The sequence below is a fragment of the Podarcis raffonei genome, chromosome 17 (genome assembly GCF_027172205.1).
Source record: "Podarcis raffonei isolate rPodRaf1 chromosome 17, rPodRaf1.pri, whole genome shotgun sequence".
NCBI classification, from domain to species: Eukaryota; Metazoa; Chordata; class Lepidosauria; order Squamata; family Lacertidae; genus Podarcis; species Podarcis raffonei.
In genome coordinates this window covers 20,243,865-20,259,080 of record NC_070618.1, presented here as the reverse complement: position 1 = coordinate 20,259,080, position 15,216 = coordinate 20,243,865, and the positions used below count along the sequence as shown (strand labels likewise).

Genomic DNA, 15,216 nt, shown 5'->3' with positions numbered 1-15,216 from the left:
ATTTGACAGATTTAGCTCGTTAGCTCATCGTTTTATAAAATTCAGAACTCCCGTCCTGGTGTCACACAGTATTTAGACTTTGCTCTTTCCATATCTAGACGTTTAGAGAACTTCCACACCTTTGTGAATGGCTTAAAAAGAGGGGGTAACTTCATCCGCCTGGCTTTCCGTATCATAGTGATGAGATGCCAGAAGAAGCTCAGTCTAGTAGAAAGATACAAATCTCACAGCCGTACACACTATTGGCTCCCCGGCTTTCCCACCCTTTTCTTGGCATCAGATCTCAGCCAGTAGTTGAATAATGGAATGCTTATCCTTGTCTAATTGATTCTTAGCCCTTAATGCCACCAAGCAACATCACATCATTTCAGCCCAAGGGGGCTAGAGGGTTCATTACTCCTACCTTCACCACAAAATCACTTAGTTAATTGCATACAAAATACATACAAAAGAGTTAATACATACAAAAGAGGTTTAAAGACTCTCTCAAGGCAAATCTAAAAAAAATGTAATATAAACACCGACAATTGGGAAACACTGGCCTGCGAGCGCTCCAGTTGGCAAACAGCCTTTACCAAAGGTGTAATGGGCTCTGGCGACACTTGAACTCAGGACGAAAGGGAGAAACATGCTAAGAGGAAGGCACACTGGCAAACCCCTCACTACACTCAACTCCCATCTAGAAACCTATGTCCCCATTGTGGAAGGATGTGTGGATCCAGAACTGGCCTCCACAGTCACTTACGGACTCACTGTTAAGACCAGGTTCATGGAAGACAACCTTACTTGGCTACGAGTGATCAGCAAAGAAGAAGAAGATACCATGAGGATCAGGTACACTGAAAAAGTTAATAAAATCCACACAATTAGAATGGGGGTTGCACCATCTAATATTTATATATTCTATGAATTGTGAAGTCCGTTTCATCTAAATGGATATCTGGGAACACTAAGGAAAAACAGAGCATGGGATAGTTTCAAGATAAGTCTGTTAATGATCAAGATTCCTAGCTAAACAAAACACCCATAAACATTATGTTTCCTGACAGCTGCAAGCACAAGAATCTAAAATGGCAGTAGCCAATGCTATACAACATTGAACCATGTAATTTACATCTTGGAGAAATTAAACACAGCATAATGGCCTAGCTTCCAGGCAATGATACTATTAAATTTGCTGCAGTAGATTGTGACATCATCTGAAACCCCAGGATACACATTTCAAGCCAGTTATTATGGTTTGCATTATGTACTGCTGTTCTGGCTAGTCTCCCCCCCCCCATTTAATTCATTGCAGGAATTGTTATTTATCATGGTTGCATGTGCAACCAGTTGCTGTGCAAAGCAGTGACCCAGTGATGCCACTGGTATGTTTCAGATGGGGGCATACAGAGGAACAGGCAACATGAGCTGTGATGGGTATAATTGGTGTGGTGAGCTGAGCTTCTGCTATTCCTTTTCTCATGTTCCTCTTATTCAGTCCCTCTGCCGACTGGAAGGGGAACTGCTCAGTGGTAGAGCATTTGCATTCCATGAGGAAGGTCCCAGATTCAGTCCCCAAAGGGCTGGAAAAAAGACTCCTGCTGCTGCCTGTCAGGACAGACAGTATTAAGAAAGATGGACCAATGGGTCTAACTCAGTAAGAATACACGTGAGTGCTTGGTCACAATTGTGGGTTCAGACATGTTCCACATAACAGTTGAAGCCCAACAACACCTGAAGGGCAACCATGTTGATTACCCCTGCAATACTCCTACGTTACGGCAGAGGTTGCATCTTGCTCAATGTTTTTGAATATCATCATATTGTGAACCACCCTGTGATATTCAGATGAAGGGCAGTGTACTAAACAAACAAACAAACAAACTGCCACCATTGCTTCCTCTTTCTATTGTAGCTCTGCAAAATATGGTGATGTTCATTTCTTCAGGTTTATTTTTTTTATCACACAGTTTGCCACCTTCTAAACCTAAATCTTACTCTTCCATGTCCCAGCTCCTAGCAAGCCAGATAAGCTGATGGAGTACAGTAAGGGTGCAGTGCTGTAACTACCGGGGGTGGGGAGCTAGCTGGGTTAGCTAGCCCAGTGTGGTGTAGTGGTTAAGAGCGGTAGACTCATAATCTGGTGAACTGGGTTCGCATCTCCGCTCCTCCACATGCAGCTGCTGGGTGACCTTGGGCTAGTCACACTTCTCTGAAGTCTATCAGCCTCACTCACCTCATGGAGTGTTTGTTGTGGGGGAGGAAGGGAAAGGAGAATGTTAGCCGCTTTGAGACTCCTTAGGGTAGTGATAAAGCGGGATATCAAATCCAAACTCTTCTTATTATTATTATTTGCCCCGGGTGAAGTATCCAGAGGGATGCCATTGAGTCTCCCAGTGTGTGTGTGTGTGTGTGTGTGTGTGTGTGTGTGCATGCACAAATGCATGGGGGAGGGCAAACCAGGTCTTTGACCCACATGAAATAAAGCCCAGTTTCGCCCCTGCAAGGATGCACCAGCAGGTCTTTAATCAGCCTAAATCCAAAACACAGTCACCTTAAGCAAAACAGCTCTGTGAGATTCTTGAAGGGGAGATTTACACATTTCTGTGGCCCTGGGTCTCGTTTGGATCCTTCAGCAATCGTCTCCTTCACAGCACCACCTAGGTATTTGTTGACATTTAAAAAGTATGATGTGTATGTGTGCTCACTGCCCCACATACAATTTGCTGTCAATAAAACTCTATCAGCGTATATGCTTACTGAGCTGTCCCCATTGCTTTCTTCAGTTTCCATCTAGTTTAGCAGGAAAAGGAAAATAACAACAATTTAATGTTTATTCCAGGGGTCCAAGATTAACAGATAGTGCCCCTGCAGCCTCTTCTCACAGATAGAGGAGAATTCAATGAAAATGTGATTAGCAGTGGGAAGGTGGAGGGAATGCAGCTAAGAGGTAGTGGACTGGCAGCCTGATGCTTTATATCATTGTCCACAAAGGAATGGTTAATGTACGCCTGCAATTATGAAAACCAAACAAATGCTGAATTGATGAACATGACGACCTGTAAGCTTGGCTCAGAAGAACTGATCTGAGAACACAGTGCATTCCCCCCCCCCCCCGTTCTCTCTTCAAGCAACATGCCACATGGTTGAACTGCTTGGCTAATTTTCTGAATTTCTCCCCTTTTCTTTCTTTTCTTTTTGCTCTTATCCCATTTATTCTTTAATAGCCATCGGTACTGAAGCTGATGTCTGCAAAAGCGAGTGAGTTGATTAATAGGTATTTTATACATCTGGTATTTTCTCATAAAAGACTGGTAAACTTATTTCAATTATCATACCACCAACAAGGATGCAATCTGTTCACAATGGCTGTTTACGAATGGCTGCTTTGGGTAATGGCTGTTTTCTTAGCATGGGAAATGAAATATAATATTATTAAACAGAGATATGCAGAACAATATGTCAACTTATCCATCTTCCCAAGGTTTATAGGCTTCATTTTTTTTTTACAATGTTTATTTTATTTTATGGGACCAAACGGTAAAGTATCTCCTACTTGCAAAGACCTCATTTCTTTTATTTTTCCTTTAATGCCCTTGAATATTAGCTTCTACAAACTTGTAAGCAGTCAGTGCGGGAAACCTGGGGTAGGTACTTATTAATTCAGTTCAGATAAATGTGTTAGAATGAGAGTGATAATGAAGCAAGATGTTTATCTTTGAAGGAGGAGGTGGTAGGTTCCCTCTGCCAGAAAGTGAAGGCATTTCCTGTTCTACCCCACCACCTGTGAAAGTGTCACACATTAGTTCTTCATGAAGAGCTGTGCCAATAAAACCCCTTTGGGTTTGCCACAGATGCTAGGCAACATGGTACTGGGTGAACTGGAGGAGGAACTGTGAAAAAAACCCCAGCAAAGGGCATTAAATACAGTTCATATAATCACTTCCTCCAATAGCAAAAGCAGGTGGTGAGTGTTGGCAGGACTGGATCAAAAATGAGACCAAGCAAAGGTGATGAACCAGCTCAGGGAAACCCTGGTGCTTACAGAAAGTACTAAAAAAACAAAACAAAAACCACAGCCTTTCTTAAAAGCCCAGGGGCACCCCTACCTACAAACCCCAGCCCAATGAGGAATGTGGATTGTCTGCTAGAAAAGAAATCAAGAAACTGGGGTTTGTGGTGGAAAAGCCTTCTTGGAGTGAAGAGAGAGCTGGAACCCTGAAACCTACTCTGAAGAGGAGAGGGAGAATAAACTGCAACATTTGGAAGAAAGTCCCACTTGTTTCCTTGAATAGCAAACTCAGGTCAAGTGAAGGCATGAGACAGGAGTTGGTAATGCAGGTGAGCTGTGCAGAAGCACGCTGGCAAGCATCCTCCAAGCAAGCTGCCAGCTAGCTCTGCAAAGGCTCCTTTTATTAGCAGAAGTCAACAATTGGAAACAGTAGTGAAACCACCCTGAACTTAACGTTCCATCTATGCACATTTCCAGCTTTAGCAAATACATGTGTCAGCAGGTGCTTCCCTCAAATGTTCCCACCAATACTTGATTACATCTGTGTTCCCCACCATGCTCCAGCCAAGCGATATGTCAAGCAAACAAATTGTGAAAGGACAAAAGGCAAGGGGGAAACCTTGTTTTCTAGCCAAGAAGGCAAAAGGTCAGGGAAAGCAGGCGTAACGCTCCTTGACATATTGTTGCACGTCTGGTGCGAGGTTTGCCTTCGCAAAGCGGAGTGTTACCTCTACACTCAGGTGGGGGTGTGTGGCTGATGTTGCATGCGACCTCGTGTGTGATACCCAGAAGTTTGCGACATCCAGGCGTTGCGTGGCAACTCAGCATCCCTGGTTGGTGGCAGCTCCTGCCCTTCCTTCTGCCAGTGACACAGGCAGAGGGCTGCTTCCGCTATGCAGCAGGAAAAAGAGGAGGAACCACTGACACATTCCTAGTTCAGACACCACATTTGGGGGTCGCGAACAACCATCATTGACGTCACACGCAAAACCCAGATGAACATTGCAGGAGCTCAGCCCCCCCCCCCACTAACAAATACTAACAAACACCGCAACACCAGAGTCGTCCGCAACTGGACCTAACGGTCAGGGGTCCCTTTACCTTTACCACTGAATTATGGTCACACACACGGAAACATATACAGCAAGAGCTATGTTGTGATACGAACGCTATCACACCAAATCTATCAAACGTAACTTTTAAGTTACTTTCACAGGTCAGGAATACGACCTAGTTTTCACCTTTTTTCATTATATATCCAATACTGGAAAGCCAAAGTATATTGTGGCCTGGGATATCCATGCAAAATGTCATCTGTATCATGTTCACACACACACACACACACACACACACACTGCCGACCCATCAAACCTTGTATAATTATTTCTGAGGGGGGAAAGGGGGGAAATAGATATTAGTGTTGCAAATATATTAAGGAAAAAGGAAGGGAATGAAACATATACCAGCTGTTACTTTTCAGTTTAAATGTAGAAACTGTAACTGTAATGGACTGGGCTATATTTTTAAACATGTTTAAAAATTAAAGAGTATTTAGCACACAGAGACTCGAGACTATATACCTTTCAAAAATATGGTAAATGTTTAATTTAAGAGCAGAGAAAGCAGATGGTTTCTGGAAACAGAAATCTCAGTATTACCGAGCAGATGATATCCATTTATAGTTTTATAGAAACCTTTTAGAAAACAAACTTCCAAGATCCAAGCAGCGAAGGCTGGCCCATGAGGGCAAATGTGGCACGTTCCCCACCAACCTTAGCCTGTTCGCAGTCCAGGCTGTGGCACTGCATGTCAGCTGCCTCCTCCTTAGTCTAAGGCTCCATACACATCATACATTTAAGGCATATGTAAAGCACATTTTGGAAGGGGCGCGGGTGGCACTGTGGGTTAAACCACAGAGCCTAGAACTTGCTGATCAGAAGGTCAGCGGTTCGAATCCTCGCGACGGGGTGAGCTCCTGTTGCTCGGTCCCTGCTCCTGCCAACCTAGCAGTTCGAAAGCACGTCAAAGTGCAAGTAGATAAATAGGTACTGCTCCGAAGGGAAGGTAAACGGCATTTCTGTGCGCTGCTCTGGTTTGCCAGAACTGGCTTAGTCGTGCTGGCCACATGACCCGGAAGCTGTACGCCGGCTCCCTCGGCCAGTAAAGTGAGATGAGCACCGCAACCCCAGAGTCGGTCACGACTGGACCTAATGGTCAGGGGTCCCTTTACCTTTACTAAAGCACATTTTGACCCAAAGAATCCTGGGAAGTGTAGTTTGTTAAGGACGATAGGATATGGTTACCAGATTTTTTTCAATGAATCTGGGGACACTTTTTTTTTTTTTTTGAAGCTGAGTAGCAACAGGGAGTCAGTAGTGGGGATGGTGAGGCAAAAGACCCTGGGCCCAAGCACACATGCATATTGTACAAAGGTGCAAAGCCCTTCTTTTGCATCCTGTGAAACATAAATGTGCAGAGTTTTTTAAAAACTGGGCAACGAAGTGCCACCCACCGATGACTCCCGAGCCTCTCCCAGTCTCCTGCCCCCTTCCTCCTTTGTTTTGACTGATTGGGGGAGATATGGGTGTCACGGGTGGGAAGCTGTTGTTTTTTTAAAAAACTCTGCACATTTATGTTTCACAGGGTACAAAAGAAGGGCTTTGCACCTTGCCTGGCAGAGAAATCACGCCCCTTCCACCCCTCCTGGGCAGCGCCCACCCATTTGTGACTCCCGAGCCTCCCCCGATCTGTCAAAACAAAGGGGGAAGGGGGCAGGAGATCTGTACCACCAGATGTCCCTAGTTCCCCTTCAGCAGTGGCAGTGGCAGCGGGCAGCTCCTGAAGCCAACCAGAGCCAACTGCGCTACCAGGCTGGCTCTGGGCTGCCGAGGCTGCCACTGCCACATTTCCTGGGGACAGATTTGCAAATCTGGGGACATTCCGGGGACGGAATTTGTCCGGGGACAGATTTGCAAATCCGGGGACTGTCCCTGGGAACGTCTGGTAACCCTATGATAGGAATCATAGCTCTGCTAAGGCATGCCAGACTTCCCAGGATTCTTTGCGGGTGGTTGCTTTATACCCATTGTGTGCAAACAGCCTCAGTGTTGCCCTTGCACAACTCAGTAAAGAGCAGGGGCACCAACTCCTAGGGGCCCAGGACTTTAGGGGCCCCACAATATATTTTTTGGGAGGCTGCACCCCAATGTTCAAAAAGACAGTGGGTGGAGGAGGCCAAGCGCAGCTTCAGTGGCCAGTTCTTTCTCCTCCTCCTCTTGCCATGGAGGGGAAGGGGGGGGGAAGCAGCCCTTGGCTGGTTGTGGCAGCAGGAAGAGGAAGAGGAGGAGGCCAAGGGCCAAAGAGAAGGAGTCACCAGCCATTGAAGCAGGGCTACTGCCATGTTGTGGCTTCACCCCCTAGTTCCATCTGAAGTCATGACGCGACACTGTGCGTCATGTGTGTCACGTGTGCAATGTCAGCTTCCCTCAATTTCTCTAGCAATTTGGTGCCTCTGACAGGGAGGATAATGGGAACAAAACTAGAATTAGTTATTTCTACTTCTGTCCCACCTTATTCACCACCACAGACAGAGACAGGCTTTCCTCCTCCTCTGTTCCACACGGGTCTTGGCAACAGCGCACAGCCTGTGAATGCTTCTATGCATTCTATGGTTAGTTCACAAAATACATTTTCCCCAGTAAAATGCATCAACCCATCTATTGTTGTTGTTGTTGTTGTTTTACAAAATAGTGTGACATATGTAAGAAACATGCAAATCTTTTCTAGCTTGCAGAATTGTGGAATGCCTATAGCCAAGAATTGGGTGCTTTTCACTCAACATGCCGTGGTGGATCTCAGTGTATACTAAGGAATGCACAGGAAGGTTTATGCAAGTGAGTATTAAATGCAATCTAAGGCAGTCCTTAGACCTTTTCAACTCAAAAGTATTATGTGGCCCAATATACCCCCTTCCATTTTAATGGCAATGCCACAAACCTTTATTTAGCTCAATTACCAGTGTGCCTCTGAATCAATGTTTATTAAATTTTTGTCCGAAGGCATAGGAGCCAACTTCGAGGGACTGAGGTCCCTTCGGACACCCTAATAAAATATTTGAGGGAGCTGGGGCCCCTCAAAGTTGATAGGTGTTGCCATTGAAATGGTGTGCATACACCATGTCTGAGATTATGTGAGGTGGGGCTTACTTGCCCCCCCCAATATTTTATTCAAGTTGGCACCCCTGTTTGAAAGTTACTGAAAGGGATGACAATGTGTGCCATACTGCTAATTTACTACCCCTTATTATCAAGCACAGGCTTATGATTTTCCTTGTCACTTTGATCCCTCTCTGCTATTCCATGTCTTATACATTTTGAGATATAAGGTGACATACATTGGGAGGACCATAGCTCGATGTTAGAGCTTTTGCTCCGCATGCAGAAGATTCAATCCCTGTCAATCCAGGTAGCGCTAGAAAAGATCCCGTCTGGAATCCTGGAGAGCCACTGCCACTCGGTAGTATTCAGACAGTACTGAGCTAGATGGAACAATGGTCTGAGTCAGGACAAGCAGCTGCTTATGTTTCTACTTCTAACATTAGAACCTCAAAATCTGTATAATGTGCTATCTAGGCATTACTCATCTGTTTTTGGAAGCTAAGTTTAATGCTAGTTGACCTGATACTAGCCTGCATTTATTGTTGTAAAGAAGAAGAAGAAGAAAGTGAGAGGGATGAATTTAAATTCATTATATGCAACAATATAATGGAGAAAATAGTAATCAAACTATTAAAAATGGAGTTGCAAATAGTAATTACAAAGATGGTTGCCATGCAACTGGAAGGATTCCTACGAACACTGCACGCAAATCCATTTGTTAAGTATGCTGATATTTTGCCTTGACCTTTTCCAGTTATACACCTGACCAGACAGTCTGCAGGTGGATTTGCGAGGATGATAGCATTAAAGGTACATTATGGGCTGGGGGAAGGAGGTGGTGGAGATGAACCTGTTGTGCTATTTTTTTTTACTAAATATAGTAAAACGATTTTCATTGTATTCAAAAGGTTAGTTCATGTGCTAAAAATTAAAAGAAAAAAGCAATTCACATAGAGATGGTTTTGTCAGTACAGATTATTTCCCCATTATAAATAAAGGGGCCCAATCCAATTAATCCTGTGTTGCACGCCAGCCCGATCTCCGAGCAGTCCATGATTCCAGGGGTTCAGGGGTTTAGTTTCCTCAGAATGAAGCACAGCAGAGACTGTGGTGTCTTTTTGAGATATGGAGCCATATATACAACCTGAGCCTACAATGAAGGGGTTCATTGTGGGAATGTTCAGGGAGGCAGGAGAGGATATGTTGCTTAATGATATCCTTCCTGACTTGTGTTAGCAAGTTCTATATCTTAGCAGAGTTTAAACATTCCCCTTTAAACGATCAGTGGTTTGCTTGTTGCAGGCTAGTTTTAGCCTCTAAATATAGGATTCGTGGTAAAATCCCCTCTTGTCCCTCTTAAAAAGAATAAATGTGACAATCTGATTAAAGTCAATATAAAAGTAGTTTACTCACATTCATTCAGTTCACAGTTAGATCCCTGAAGGCACACTTACGTTACAAAAGTATATACATATGTGAAACTATCCCATAAGGGAGTTAGTTCCCAAGTGACTGCAAACAAGGAGTCACTTCTGCTGACTCATAGAAAAACAAAAAGGAGATCTGAAAAAGAGAGCGAGCGGTGTGCTCCCTGCCTTGCTAGATTAGACCACGCCTGCCTCTAGTCACATGCAGAGGAAGTTTGTTCCAGCTCAGGAGGAAACAGGGTATTTTCTCCTGGCTGGTACAAAGCGTCCACTAGCATGCCCACTCTAGGAATGCTGTACTTGACTGCTATGTGTTTCACACCCCAATCGCCTTCTCAATCCGGCCCATGGATGGTCCGGGAATCAGTGTGTTTTTAAATGGCCTCAGTCCTGTATACCTGAAGGAGCGTCTCCACCCGCATTGTTCAGCCAAGACACTGAGATACAGCTCTGAGGGCCTTCTAGTGGTTCCCTCACTGTGAGAAGTGAAGTTAAAAGGAACCAGGCAGAGTGCCTTCTCCGCAGTGGCACCCACCCTGTGGAACGCCCTCCCATCAGATGTCAAGGAAATAAACAACTATCTGACTTTTAGAAGACACCTGAAGGCAGCCCTGTATTGGGAACTTTTTATGTTTGATGTTTTAGTATGCTCTGTGAACTGCCAAGAGTGGCTGGGAGGACCCAGCCAGTTGGGCAGGGTATTTAATAATAGTAATAGTAGTAGTAGTAGTAGTAGTAGTAATAATAATAATAATAATAATAATAATAATAATAATAATAATAATATCTGTTCTACAGAGATGCATACAGCATACAAATAGAATATTTCTCTAATATACAAAACTCACCACACAAGAGTGTCACTAGCATTATGACTTAGTAAGCTGCTCTGTTGCCAAAAATGCAGATGTATGATTTGGGTTGAAAGTGTGACCCACTGTATAGGATATAGACTATTTTCGTGGCTCATTTATTTCATATAGAGGGAAACAGTCACATCACGATCGGAGTGGAAGAATTTATTGAGTTTCAGGGAAAAAAAGAAACTGATCTAATAGATAGGAATATCCCTAGGCTATGAAAAGATTGGGATGTATAAACTTCACAGTGCCCTGTGCTTCTCTGAAAATTGAGATTGAAATCTCTGAAAATGGAGGGAAAATGTTTATCCAATATAGGCATTATAGAAAGAAATAAGTCATCTTTGTGACACAGATACATTAGATTTTAGCAAATCTCACACTCTTCAGGTAAATGTTTTTCCCCTCCCAGTAACCAGGTTCACCCTTAGCAATAAAGCTTATTAGATTATGCAGTATATCATACGTCCATGATGAAAAGATTATGAACCTACACACCCAGTACATATTATGAGGTGTTAGAAATATATTTATAGATGATTAAGGCTGGAATCCTGTACTCTCTTACCTGGAAGTAAGCTCTGATGAAATCAACAGGGCTTACTTCTGAGTTGCCATCTATTGAATTGCCATGCACATCTGCTTATTTCATAGGCAGGGACTGCCTGAAGAATTTTGAGGTGAAAGTCAAAAAATTTTTGACGGGGGAGGCATTTGAATATGATGGGTTTTTTTTCTCTCCAGAGTCTCTTCTTATTATTTTCGAATTTTATATTCAAGACATCAAAAGAGTTGCCCCCTTCTCTTCTAAGGAAATGTATACCTAATTCTCTTATTAGGTTGCAAAAAAAATCTCTCTTGCCATCTACTCTACTACTTTTGCTTTAAATTTCAGAACTGTGCTTCACATTCTCACTTAGTTCTGGGTTTATCCAGAGTTCCCTGACTGTCATACCATATTACAGATTGGGAACCACATGTTTGACAGTTTCTGCACATAAAATGCTCCCTGCACATAGAAAAATAAGCAGAGACTTTGTCATTGACATGCGACTTTTCTTTTTCATGGCTGAAATGTAAACGAATTACAAAATGAAATGTTCTGCTGTTGCAGTCTGAAATGGATCTGTCCTCTTTGAATACATGGATGATCCACTCTCTAATGATGGTCCATTCCTATGGCCATCTCATTATGTGAAGCCATAGTCAATAAGGTTTTCATGCTCTATCAACAGGCCTGCATAGACATTGCTATAGCTTAGTTTCCACAATCACTTGCACCCATGGCTTTTCATTTTTTTAAAAAATGGCTGCCATGGCTGAGGCAGTCATATGATTGAAAATCATTCCCTTCCACCTGCCCAAATCCAGTTACGAAAGTTCAAGGTTAGAGGTGGGGAGTGTAAATTCACACTCACTTCCACTCTGATTTACAAATAAACACTGAGTTTATGCAGTCCAAGACAACGCTTAAGTAATGGCATATCAACTTAGCAAAACAATAAAGTAGGGAACAAGAGATCATCTATAATCTTCCAAACAGCCATATTTAATTTCATTATGCAGCTCAACCACCAAGCCTAAGACAAGGCTTGTATGCTTTTGTGTTCCATTCTAATCAAACACTTCATTTATTTTTATTAAGATTAGAATCTTACCTCAACCTTGTGAACCGCAGCTCCTGTTGAGAAAGAGAAAGAGAATTGTAATTTTATTTTATTGTATAGTATTCACCGGTTATTTTATAAAAGGCTAACCCCCTGATTTGATATTGTGCATAAAAAAACCAATCAGGCAAAGATCCTTTGTCAACTATCCAACTTTAATCCAGCAATATTTTTTTGTTTTTTGTTTTTAGTGGAGAGAACATATTTGGGCATCGTCCATGCCCACCATGTGCACCGTGCCCAGAGAGTTTGCCATAGGCCAGAAAAAGTCCACTTCCTGCCCCTTGGTGTACACTGGTGGCCACACATGGATACAAGAATCATTTTGTGCCATAGTGTAAAATAGGAAGCCTGCAGCCTTCTACCCTTTGCTTGGTCAAGGAAGACAATCTCAGTGTGGTGCAGTGGTTAGAGAGTCAGATTAGGACGTGTAAAGCCAGGATTAAAATCCCTACTTGGACATGAAGCTCCCTGGGTTGTTGTGGAGATTAATGGAGGAGACAGAGAATATGTATACCACCCTGAGCTACTTGGAGAAAAAAGTGGGATATAAATGCAATAACTCTTGCTGCCCCGGTAGCAGAAACTGAGCAATATCATCTTTGGCTCAAGCACTTGCACCTAAAGACCACGGACTGGAAGCAATTAGATGTCAGTTTAGTACACTGGCCTACAGAAGGCACTTAATTCCAGTCATTCTCTGAAGTCACAGAAAATGAACTTTATTAACCAGATAATAGGTAAGAACAGCATCACCATGATTTATTTATTTTTAATTAATTTGAGTGGTATTCAACAAAGTAGTCCAGCTACAGCAAGGACATTTGGCTGTGCAGTGGAACTTCCCTTCCCTGTCCCCAATGCCCTCTAAATCTGTTTTGGGTGCTCCTGCAACCTTCCAGAGTAGATTCAGGGGGATGCAGAGAGGGAAGAGGAGAGGAGGATCTATGATCTATGATCTTTGATCCATGGAAATCCTTGCACTAGCAGAAGTGCTTTATTGAATACCACACTTTATATCTCATAAAGGCATAAGTCTGCAATAATAACCTCACTTACTTTGGAGTAAGTCCATTGAATTCAATAGGACTTACTTCTGAATGTGCATGGTTAGGATCGCACTGCTTGCCATTAAATGGATATACAGTCATACTTTGGTTGTCGAACGGAATCCGTTCCGGAAGTCCATTTGACTTCCAAAAATGTTCACAAACCAAGGCACAGCTTCCGATTGGCTGCAGGAGTTTCCTGCTCTCAGTCGGAAGCTGCAGAAGTCGTGTTGGACGTTCGGGTTCCAAAGAATGTTTGCAAACCGGAACACTCACTTCCGGGTTTGCAGCGTTCAGGAGCCAAAACATCCGAGTTCCAGAGCGTTTGACAACCAAGGTACGATTGTAGTCCATTTTTATTATTCAGAGTTCTATGAAACAAAACATAATTGTTCTCAGACACTAATTTGCCATATTTTAATTGAGAAGCTGCAACAGAGTGAGTTGGCTAATAAGCCTTTGCCATTAGAAAATGGCTATTTAAAGTTCTCAAATGTGTGACTAATATGGCATCTGGATCACTTTTTGTTTGCATTATTATTCTACCATGAATCAGTAGTTTTGTTTATTGCTTCTAGAAATACAACTTTGTACTGTAATTTGCAATAAAAGATCATATTTCTTGAATAAGGCCTGCAACCTTTACTGAAATAGTATGAAGAAAATTGAGCTTTCGGCAGAAAGATCGCTTTATATTTATACAACATATAAATAAGGTGAAAATTACTTTCCTTCCTATTAACACCTCTACTGGAGACCACTAACAAAATGCTTCATTATATCCACTCACTGACTCAATTAAACTTGAGGTGAAATCATGTCAGAATGATTTTCCGTAACTTGAGGAAAACAATACAATTTTTCTTCTTCTGGGGGGTTGGGTTGAAAGACCAATAAACATAGGCAGAAAAAGTTCTTTTCTGCACATTTATTTCATCTGAAGACAGAAGATAAAATATATTTACAATGTTATGGGGGCGGGCAAGAGCCTCCTAAATATGTTATGATTTAGTAAAAGTTACAATTAACCAAGGTTTGATTAAACTTTGCCAGACATGGAAACTCCATGGATCCAGTTATGCTAAGGAGCCAAGCTAGTTCAGCAAAGCTAGCAGAATGGGCCATTAATAAGGAACAAAGGCCACTGATGGCCCATCAAGGGAACCATCAGAGATCAAGACTGCCAGGCAAAAGGGTGTGGGGCCCCTTCTTTGCTGGGTTTATACATAGAATCATATAATTGTAGAGTTGGAAGGGACCCAGAGGATCATCTAGTCCACCCCCTGCAATGCAGGAATATGTAGGTGTCCCATATGGGAATCAAACCTGCAACCTTGGCGTTGTCAGCATCACATTCTAAGCAACTGAACTATCCAGGGGGAAGAAGAAGAAGAACAAAAAGAAGAAGAAGAAGAAGAGTTTAGACTCCCCTTAAGGAGTCTCAAAGTGGCTAACAATCTCCTTTCCCTTCCTCCCCCACAACAAACACTCTGTGAGGTGAGTGGGGCTGAGAGACTTCAGAGAAGTGTGACTAGCCCAAGGTCACCCAGCAGCTGCATGTGGAGGAGCAGGGAAGCGAACCCGGTTCACCAGATTATGAGTCCACCACTCTTAACCACTACACTACACTGGCTCTCAGGTGCAAAGGCCAGGTTTAGGGTTTCAGTTTTGAATGAAGTAGCCTAGGAGAAGGTCCTTGGAGTCAGTTAGCAGTAAGAAGGAGAAGGAGTGGCAGAACTCCAATACAGCTGGGACACATCAAATAGACACAGAGGATGGCATTGTTGTTGCCTTTGAATCCATTGCTGCCCTTATGGGGGAAGCCAGGCTACCATAGGATAGGAATGCCCTGCAAATCCCTCCATCTAAGTGCAGGTGTAGCATATGGGAGGCATTCATCTGTTTCAGGCGACAATAGAAGAGTGTGCCTTTGGGAGTGAAGTCAAATCGTTGGAGAGTTACAGTGCCTGCTGTTGCTGTAGAGACCAAAATGGGAGAGCCAACAGGAAAGAAAAGTGGGAGGCATCTAAGGAAACTGGTGTGGCTTCATAAGGAGCTTACA

General features: G+C 43.1%; 1 protein-coding gene across 40 annotated transcripts in view; it reads right to left on the bottom strand.

Moving 5' to 3' along the window:
- PTPRD (protein tyrosine phosphatase receptor type D) overlaps nucleotides 1-15,216 on the bottom strand; it is a 1,152,007-nt gene that overhangs the window by 546,542 nt on the left and 590,249 nt on the right. For all 40 annotated transcript variants that reach the window (XM_053371570.1, XM_053371569.1, XM_053371568.1 and 37 more), the window contains one exon: nucleotides 12,097-12,119. The gene's annotated coding sequence lies outside the window, so the exon portion shown is untranslated. The remainder of the gene's footprint in view (nucleotides 1-12,096; nucleotides 12,120-15,216) is intronic.